This window comes from Euprymna scolopes, chromosome 16, assembly GCF_053919585.1.
Source record: "Euprymna scolopes isolate OS-2025 chromosome 16, ASM5391958v1, whole genome shotgun sequence".
Classification (NCBI taxonomy): Eukaryota; Metazoa; Mollusca; class Cephalopoda; order Sepiida; family Sepiolidae; genus Euprymna; species Euprymna scolopes.
Genome location: NC_136497.1, coordinates 20,117,412 through 20,128,408, shown reverse-complemented (window position 1 = coordinate 20,128,408; position 10,997 = coordinate 20,117,412).

The following is a 10,997-nucleotide window of genomic DNA, read 5'->3' as shown; positions in this document are numbered from 1 at the left end:
TGATCCATGAGATGTATAATGCAGCCTGATGTTGGGACATCTAACGCTTCCTGCAGGGGGAGACGACTCATTGCGTCGGCAGTGACGATGCATGAACCAGGCCTATATTCTATCGTATAATCGTAAGCACTCATCAACAGTGACCAACGTATTATTCTTGGTGGCAGGGTGTCCAATGTTGGCTTTGTTGGGCTAAAGAGGCTGATAAGTGGCTTATGATCCGTAATGATACGGAATGCACGTCCAAATAAGTAGTGATGAAACTTTTTAACCTCAAAGATAATACTCAGTCCCTCCTTGTCCAACTGATTATAATTTTTCTCAGCCAGTGACATTGTTCTAGAAGCAAAAGCAACAGGTTTCTCTGAACCGTCAGCAAAGATGTGCGACAAAACAGCTCCGACACCATATTGACTGGCGTCACAGGTCAGTACCAGTTCCTTCTTCGGGTCATAGTGAACCAGGACATTTGTGGTCTGCAATGCATCTTTGGCTTGCTGAAAAGCTGTTAATTGGGCGGTGTCCCACGTCCAAGAGACACCTTTCCGCAGTAGATAATAGAGGGGGCCCAACTTATCTGCGACGTTGGGGATGTACCTAGCGTAGAACTGGAATAAGCCCAAGAAAGCCTTAAGTTCGGTCACATTGCGTGGGGCTGGTGCATCCCGGATGGCACGGATCTTTTCTGCTGTAGGGTGAAAGCCTTCGGAGTCAATCCAATGACCTAAGTAGGTTACGGAGGTGCCATGAACTTGCACTTGTCCAAACGAACGCGGAGACCAGATTCTGAGAGTTTCCCTAACACTCGGTCAAGGGTGTTCAAGTGTTCCGCGTCTGATGATCCTGTAATTAGCATGTCGTCCTGATAGCATACAACATGTGGTTCATTTGCCAACAAATTGTCCATACAGCATTGATAGATGCCAGGAGCTGATTTTACTCCAAAACTGAGGCGGTTGAACCTGCAGAGACCCCGTGGTGTATTGATTGTAAGGTACTGCTTTGAGTTTTCCTCTAACGGAACCTGCAGGAACGCTGATCTCAAGTCAAGCTTGGTGAATTTCTTTCCCTGCACCAATTTTGCATACAAATCATCAATCCTGGGGATAGGGTACTGGTCGAGATTTGAACATTTGTTTATTGTAGTTTTATAATCTCCACACAACCATATTGTTTGGTCAGTTTTGACAACTGCTACTATAGGGGCAGCCCATTCTGAGTATTGTACTGGTTCGATAATACCCAGAGACTCTAGTCGATCCAGCTCCTTGTCAACCTTTTCATGCAATGCAAAGGGCACGTGTCGAGCCTTGCAGAATATGGGCTTTGTTTTCGGGTCAACACTAAGTTTTGCTGTGAAACCCTTCAGTGCACCCAATTCATCCTTGAAAACATCGGGGTATTTTGCAATAATGTCTTCAATTGCAGGTGTAGCATTTACTGCTTTCAGCTGATGGATGCGTTTCCAGCTGAGTTGCACTACTCGTAACCAGTTTCTACCAAGAAGTGCAGGGCCAGAACCCGGAACAATCACTAATGGCAGACAAAACTGTCGACCATCATAGTCTACCGACACTTGACACGTACCACACGGTGTGATACTTTCTCCCATGTAGGTTGCTAGTTTCTGTGACATAGGCTTAAGTACCGGCTTATCAGGTTCACACCATAGTTTTTCAAATGCATTGCGGCTGATCAATGAAACAGCAGCTCTGGTGTCGATCTCCATCTCGACATTGCGACCATTTATGCCCACCAACGCCATCAGGGGCTCGGTTTTGCTATTTGCTGGCAGGTTAAACAGCCTATGCCCCGAGGCGCAGTCGCTGCCTGTATCTTCGTCTACTGGTTCTTCACTGGTGACCTTGTGGGTTTTATGATTTCCAGCTCTGTCGTTGTACTTCGAGGTCAAACAGGCTGGCGAAATGTGACCGGTTTTGTGACAAAAATTACACATTGCCTCTTTGAAACGACAGGAGTCAGGGTAATGTTTTCCGTTACATCGGAAACATGGTCTTTGTTTTTGTCTCCGTAGTGGAGTAGGCCATTCAACCTGGTTGACTTTCGTCTGTATTGTAAAATTGGACGTTGAACAGGCTATCATGTCCCTAACATTCCTGTCTGCACTTTCCATGGCAAGAGCTATCTGTCGGGCATAAGGAAATGTTAGTTTCCTCTCGGAAAGCAGTCGTCGACAGATTCCATCAATCCAACGATGAGCAAATCTCTCAACATCTCTTCTATCATATTTCCAAACTCACAAAACTTAGTAATTTTTTTTAAATGAGCAATAAAATCCGAAATGGACTGACCTGGTTGTTGGCGGCACATGTAAAAGTTGAATCGCTCAACAATTACGGACGGTGTTGGGTTGCAGTGCTCTTTTAATGAGAGCGAGAGTTCCTCATAACTTTTGTCTCTTAAGCTGTGCGGCGTAACAAGATCCTTCAGCAGAGAAAATGTTTCACCACCACAAACAGAAAAAAGGACGGCTTTTTTCTTTCCTGGATCTTGTATTCCGTTAGCCTCGAAATAATACTCCAATCTTTCTGAGTATGTGTCCCAATCACCTCCACTCGGTGAGAATTCATCGATTTTACCATAAGACGTCATGTTTTTAAAATGCGTGTGTGCAGGTAGAAATATGTCGCTATTTAATTTCTATTAAATGCGATGTTTTTCAGAGAAAAAGTTTAAATAACTTTCCCCTTTATGAGAAATGATCTCATCCTCGTCGCCATGTGGTGTTTCTCACTGAGAATGCAAACGCCGAGTTGGTTTTAAGACTTTATTCAGCCGAGAGCTGACCGCAAGTATCTACATGCTGTCTATTTCTGCACCGCCCGTTTTCCCGGTGTTCCTCCTGTTATCGTCCCCTGTGTACCTACGTACATTACAGGTAGTCAGCGATAATGGACTACACTTTTCAAATCCTATCTGTCGTGAATTTGCTAAAGAATGGATTTCTATCATAAGATCGTTTCACCTCAAAGACCACAATGAAATGGCTTCATAGAACGTCAGACAAGGACTATCAAGATCATTCTCAAGAAAATTAAACAGTCAGGAACAACGCTTGAAAGTGTGCTACTGCACTGGTGCTGCACTCCAATTTCAAGCATCATACCAAGTCCTGCACAACTACTCATGGATAGATGAATCAAATCTTCATTATAACCTAAATCAGAAATGACCACCACAATCAGGATTGGATATATAGTGCAATCCAATGGCAGCAAAACCAACATGCACTCAAAGAGGATCTACCACCCCTATACCATGGCCAAAGAAAGAAAGAGTAAGGGTACAAAACCCTGTGTCTGGAAGCTGTAGTATCCCAGACAGATGGTCACCATTCCCATCTCCTATGTATGCGAAGAAATCAGCAACACATAAGGAGTATTCCGATGATGTCTACACCAAAAATGTCAAAAGACACCCCCCCCCGCCCAAATTGCTTTGCAGAAATATGCGACCTTTATGTATCTATCTGTGTGGGTGGCTTCAAACATGCCAAATGACCCTCAAAAGCATACTCGTAGTGGTAGGATGATGTGAGCGCTATCAAAGATGAATCTATGATTAACACATAATCATAACCTCAGCACGCACCTCATGGGGCAGAAAAATCTCCTGATTCACTGTAGTAACTAACCTTCCTGTTTATTTGTCATGTTTGTTTTGTTTCTAGACCTAGTATTATGATCTTTGTTTCAGAGAAAGGGGGATGAAATGATATCACCTACACTTTCGTTTTGGATTTCAGGAACATTCATCCATTTTTTTTTAAACACACGTACGCATTGTTCAATAAAATAAACGCCATTACAGCTTCTCAATTATAATTAACACATGTGTTTGGCTTATCTTTATCTATTAATACACATCCATGCACCACAGGGCATGGCAACTGTAAATGTTTGTTTTGAATTATTAGATAAAACCTTTTTCTTGTTATCAAATAACCTAAAATATTGCAATATTATGAACTCGTCCTGAGGAGATGGATTTTCTATCCTGTGTATGTTTGTATATTTTTGTCAGTTTACGTATATATTTGTTTTGTTTATAAACTTGTTTAGATTACAGGGAAATTCGGAAGTTTAATTGATTGCTCAAAGGAAAGTAATTCTATTTTACTAAGAATTGGAAAAAAAAATTTCAACTATTTTATTTAATGCAACAAAGTTTTATAATATAAATAACAAAAAAAGTAAAATGTTATGATATTGTAATTTTTCTTGAACTAAACATTCAAGTAATTATAAGAAAAACTGATTTTTTCAACTATTTTATTAAAATAGAGTAACCTCCCTTAGAACAATGAGTTAATCTTCCCAATTGCTGATTACAATGTCTGCTCTATGACATATGAAAACATTTTGGGTTATTTATTAATGAAACAAGTTTAATGGTAGCACAGAGTCCAAAACGAGAAAAAAAGATATGACCTAGAAAGAATACACTAGTTCATATGTAAATAGTTCATATGTAAATAGTTCATATGTAAATAGTTCATATGTAAATAGTCGATGGAAGTTTCTTACAGCAGCATTTATGACGTCATAAAAATTCTGTACTTTGTGATGTTATAAAGGAGTTTCATCTCTGTTTTTGTTTTTTGATGTTCCAAAGTGTATAGAGGTAAACGAGATGGTATTTATTTGCTCCCCCACCGAGCAAATTAGGCACAAGGCCGATTTTTAATGTGAGGAGTGAAGGGAGGGGGAAGGGAAAAAGGGGACCAGCTCCCGAGTGGTGGGAAATGGGAGCTGGTTAAAGGTCAGGCATGTGGGGTTGCCCCCACATCTGGTCTTTGCTAGTCCTAGCTAGTCATAGCTTGCAGTATCTGCCGGAACAGATGGTATTTATTTGCTCCCCCACTGAGCAAATTAGGCACCAGGCCGTTTTTAATGTGAGGTAAAAACCAGCTCCCCTAAAAGTAGGCAAAAAGGGGGCACTCTGGTTACCAAAAATAATAATTGTCCCAGTATAGAGGGTTTCCCCTCCATTGACTGGTACAAATTATCTTAAGTGCAGCATCTGCCGGAACAGATGGTATTTATTTGCTCCCCCACCGAGCAAATTAGGCACAAGGCCGATTTTTAATGTGAGGAGTGAAGGGAGGGGGAAGGGGAAAAGGGGAACAGCTCCCGAGAGGTGGGAAATGGGAGCTGGTTAAAGGTCAGACATGTGGGGTTGCCCCTACATCTGGTCTTTGCTAGTCATAGCTAGTCATAGCTTGCAGTATCTGCCGGAACAGATGGTATTTATTTGCTCCCCCACCGAGCAAACTAGGCACAAGGCCGATTTTTAATGTGAGGAGTGAAGGGAGGGGGAAGGGAAAAAGGGGACCAGCTCCCGAGAGGTGGGAAATGAGAGCTGGTTAAAGGTCAGATATGTGGGGTTGCCCCCACATCTGGTCTTTGCTAGTCATAGCTAGTCATAGCTTGCAGTATCTGCCGGAACAGATGGTATTTATTTGCTCCCCCACCGAGCAAATTAGGCACAAGGCCAATTTTTAATGTGAGGAGTGAAGGGAGGGGGAAGGGAAAAAGGGGACCAGCTCCCGAGAGGTGGGAAATGGGAGCTGGTTAAAGGTCAGGCATGTGGGGTTGCCCCCACATCTGGTCTTTGCTAGTCATAGCTAGTCATAGCATGCAGTATCTGCCGGAACAGATGGTATTTATTTGCTCCCCCACCGAGCAAATTAGGCACAAGGCCGATTTTTAATGTGAGGAGTGAAGGGAGGGGGAAGGGAAAAAGGGGACCAGCTCCCGAGAGGTGGGAAATGGGAGCTGGTTAATGGTCAGGCATGTGGGGTTGCCCCCACATCTGGTCTTTGCTAGTCATAGCTAGTCATAGCTAGTCATAGCTTGCAGTATCTGCCGGAACAGATGGTATTTATTTGCTCCCCCACTGAGCAAATTAGGCACAAGGCCGTTTTTAATGTGAGGTAAAAACCAGCTCCCCTAAAAGTAGGCAAAAAGGGGGCACTCTGGTTACCAAAAATAATAATTGCCCCAGTATAGAGGGTTTCCCCTCCATTGACTGGTACAAATTATCTTAAGTGCAGCATCTGCCGGAACAGATGGTATTTATTTGCTCCCCCACTGAGCAAATTAGGCACAAGGCCGTTTTTAATGTGAGGTAAAAACCAGCTCCCCTTAAAGTAGGCAAAAAGGGGGCACTCTGGTTACCAAAAATAATAATTGTCCCAGTATAGAGGGTTTCCCCTCCATTGACTGGTACAAATTATCTTAAGTGCAGTATCTGCCGGAACAGATACTACACTTTGATCTTGTTTATATATTTTATTGAGAAAGAAAAAATTGAACATAAAAAACGTACAAAAAATTCAATTCAACAAAATTAGGCACAAGGCCCTACAAGAAATTGGGAGGGGGAGGGTACAGGGTCTTTTTGACTATGTAACAGATGAGACTTTGAAGTCTTACTCTTGACTGGCAACATTTACCAAAATACCTCAATCACTTTGTGGATCCTAATCTAACTAATAACCCCAGCGTTCAATGTAAAATTTAACTATGTACAATTTGTATATTCATTTCTGTATGTTGTGTGTGCATTTTTTTTTTTTTTTTTTTTTTTTGTGTGTGTGTATGTGTGAGAAAATAAAGTTCGATTTCATTAGAAAGAGTTCTTGAATTAATTGGCATAAAATGTTCGGGGGGTTGGAAAAAACTAATGAAAATGTTCATTTCAAAAAAAAAAAAAGGAAAAAACTACTAATGTGTTGTTAGTAAGACCCCCCTGTACTATTCTATGTGGCTAGATCCCCCACTGTTTTCCGGGGAACCGAAAACAAGCAGAGCATCCCTAATGGGGTTTGGGGAAGTCGCCTTAATGGAGGTGGGAGAAAATAAAGCAACGGATGGAGGGGGTAGGAAGGTGACCTCTGAGTAGGGGGATGACCGGGGGCATCAGAAAATAAAGATGAGGAGCAGGGGGGTTGGGCAGACTCAGAGGTTCTCTAGTACCAAAAAATAAAATCAGGAACAGGATCTCATTTGTACCACCAGTCAAGAGTTACTTTACTGAACTTATAATGCTAACCTAGGCGGGATGGGTTCCGTAGGACCCAGCACCGCCCATGCCATGCCTAAGGAGGGAACACGTATTGAAACTTGGCTCCTCGACGGATGCACAAACTAGTGCTGTGCACCCACCTCTTGTCAAATTCCACTCTAGGCAACCTCTTCCAATCGCATCTGATCTTTACTTTAAGCAAATGTTTAAAGTAAACGATCAGATCCCGATCAGGAACAGATGTCCCTTCGTGGACCAACTTGAGGCGCGTAATCCAAATGGTCATGCGCGCTACTGCTAGGATCGCCAGGAAAACCAAACTTTCCTCCCTGGGGAACGGCGGCTCCATGTTGTACACAAAAGTTCCTACGTCGAGATCGAGCAGACACTCGGCATCGATGCGAGCTGTTACCCCCTCGACGTACTTTAATAGGGGCTGTATCCGGCTGCAACTAAAAAACGCGTGCTCGATTGTTTCGGGCTCGCGTTCGTCACAGCGCGGACAGAAGCGACTGGTATGTTCTTTATACCGGAAAAGTACGTCGAAGAGGGGCAGCGCATTTCGGACCAGTCGCCAAGTCAGGGAGAATTCCGAGTTATTCAGAACCTCCCGTCCCGGCGCCCAACACCATTGAGAACGGACAACCTCCATCGACCATCCCATCCGCCTACAAAGTGGATCCTTCGCGGTCCCCTCCACTAAATCCCGATACAGTTTCTTCCTTGGCTGATCGAGGACATTGGTCCCCGGCAAAGCTCTAAGAGCGGTTCGGCATTCGGAGAAGAACTTGGACTCCCCCTTCGGTCTACGACGACCTTCTACCGAAGGGGTGGGTTTGAGATTGGGAAACGAGTTCTCAACCACAGGGACCCAAGGAGCGTCTCCTTCAAGCGAACGACCCAGGAAAGCCAATCTCTCGGCGTTTCTATGACACAAGAGACTGGGCTGACCCAGGCCTCCCTCGCTCGGATTTTGAACACAGACCTCTCTGCAGACATAATGCTTACCCTCGTTCCACAAAAGTGAATCGAGGCGCCCTTGTAAGCGGGTTAGTCGTTCTGCAGGGAGAGGAAGTACAGACAAACGGTAAAGGATGAGCGGAAAGACGTATGTAGCACATGCCTCCGCCCGACCCTTCAAGGACAATTTCCTTCCAATCCAAGTCTTTACTGACGATTTGACCTTAGACTGTACTTCCGACCAATTCTTTTCCAGCTGAAGTCCCGGTCCAAACCAGACACCGAGAATGCGGACCGGTCCATCGATCCAGCTGAAAATACCTGGAAGCGAGTTTACCCCGGTCCAGGCCCCCAACCGCAGGCCAACAGACTTGCTACGGTTGAAGATGGCCCCTGTTACTTCTTCGTATCGAGCGAGCACCTCGACCACCGCTTGAACGTCCGTGAGGCAAGACACGAACACGGTGACGTCATCGGCGAACGCGGAAACCCTGGCTCGTGTGTCTCCAGGGAGAGCTATTCCGCGCAGGACTGGTGTAGCCGCCTCGTCCCTTAACTTGCGAAGGAGGGGTTCCAACGCCAGGACATACAACAGAGGCGACAGCGGACAACCCTGTCGCACCGACCGAGAGACAGCGAATGACTCCGACAGCTTACCGTTGATCTGCACCGCTACCGTCGGCCTGTCATACAGAACAAAGATCCACTTGCGGAAGTCCGGATTAAATCCGGCGGCCTCTAGCACAGATCCTAGGAACCGATGGTCGACCCTATCGAATGCCTTGGACTGATCCAAACTGATCAGCGCGGCTTCGGCGTCGTCTTCTGTCCCCTCTATGATCGAGCGTATCAAGTGCAAATTGTCTTGAATCGATCTCCCCTTCACAGCATAAGTCTGGTCCGGTTCGATCAAGTCAGTGATGACAACCTGCAAGCGATTCGCAAGAATCTTTGCCAAAATCTTTAACTCTGTGTTTAGCAGAGTCAAGGGCCTAAAATCATCAAAGTTTTCCCTCCCACCATGCCGTTGACCTTTCCTCAGCAATGTGATCACACCCTTGGTCACCTGTCCAGGGATGGAACCCTGGGCAAACCAATGGTTGAACATATCCTTCAGAATAGGGACCAACATGGGCGACAGCCTCAAGTAAAACTCGTAGGGTAAACCATCAAGCCCCGGGGATTTGTTATAGCCGACCTGCTTCAACGCAGTAATGACCTCATGTTCAGTAATAAGAACATCACAGCTAGCCGCCCGAGCCGCCGTGAGGCGGGGCGAGTCAGCCAAATAGCTGCCAAACTCATCAACCCTGAGTCCGGGTAGTTGGGTGAAGCGCACCGATAGATGCTCCCGAAACCCCTCGCAGATCTCCCGAGTCGATACTAAGGGGTGTCCTTCCAGGTTATGTACTTTACAAATGTACCCATCCGAACCGCGCCTTAAGGCAGCCTTACGCTCAACAGCGTCAACATTCACAGCCTCGTTAGAAACTTTGTTTAACCTAGCCCTAACTACTTGACCTTCATACCGCTCGCTAGCCAAGCGGTTGAGATCTTGTTTAGCTAGTGTTAACTCTAGGGGGTCCCCCCCCTCTACCGCCCGGGTCAGCTTATCCTCTAAACGCTTCTTTGCCTTAGCCTTATCTATCGCGAGGCGTTGGCTATACTGGACAGAGAAGCGCCTAATTTTGGCCTTGAGACTAACCCACCACTTATACCCTGTAACCGCCCCCACTAAAGCCCGCTGAATTAGCTCAGTGACCTTCAACCGGTAGTCCTCCAGCTCCAACAAGGTGCTGTTGAACTTCCAGTATCCGGCCAGTTTAGGCCTAGCACTTAAGTTCAAACGGGCCATAACAAGTTTATGGTCCGAGTGTCCTAGCAAGTGGAACGTGGGGCAAGATAGGAAGTCTACATCGCCTCTTCTAACTAACATCCGATCCAAGTAAGTGCTTGGATGGGAAGGCACTACAGGATGCCACGTCCACATCTCCCGCCCCGGATGATCCAGACGAAATCTGTCGACGAGATCGCACGAGGCCATCAGGTCAGACAGACTGCTGTCACACCACGCCGACCCGCTAGTCCCCCCGACCTTATCTATTTTGGGATCAAGGATTGCATTCCAATCCCCCATTAAAACTAACCGTTCCGGATCCACTAAGAAGCCCTCCAACCGTCGAAAAAAGGTTGCCCTCTCTACAGCAGCATTGGGAGCATAAACAGCAACAATCCGAAAAACACTACAATTAACAGCAACATCAACAACAAGCGCCCGCCCGTCCCTGCCTGCGTGAACAACATTCACCGACGCTGACAGGGTGCGACTCACTAGCAAGGAGATTCCACGACTATAGGTATTGCCATATGCTGAGTAGACATCGTAATCGTTTACCAGCACCTGACAATCCGCGTCACAAACAAAGTGGGTCTCCTGGATAGCGGCAATATCTACACTTTGATCTTGGCCAAAAGGCCAAGAACGATGTATAGAGGTAAACGAGATAACAGACAATAAAGGAGAACTAACTCGTACACATTTATAACAATGCTTAACGATAAATAGGGTAAAGAGTATCTATTTTGATTACAATTAAAGTTTAGCTACGATAGAATATTCTTGCGATTCATAGGTTACATAGACAGACAATATTGAAAATTAACAGATAATACAGATTATTTTCACAATGCTGGAAAGAAATTAGAAACAGCCAATCTTTACAAAAAGACGTCTTTATAGATTTCATCTCATCGTGGATGAATGGGAAGGGCCAACAACAGAACGTCCGGCCAGTACATTTTTGAAATCCAATAGACTCTATGCAGAAAAATATGAAGGTTGCACAACGCTAAATGTAATTCAACAAATTATATTACTATGCCAAAGCATCTGATTGGCCAGTACCCACAGCTATCTATTTGCATCAACAGAAATATGTAATCGCTACAACATTAATTTACTAGCAGGACCAATAGAAATTTCATAG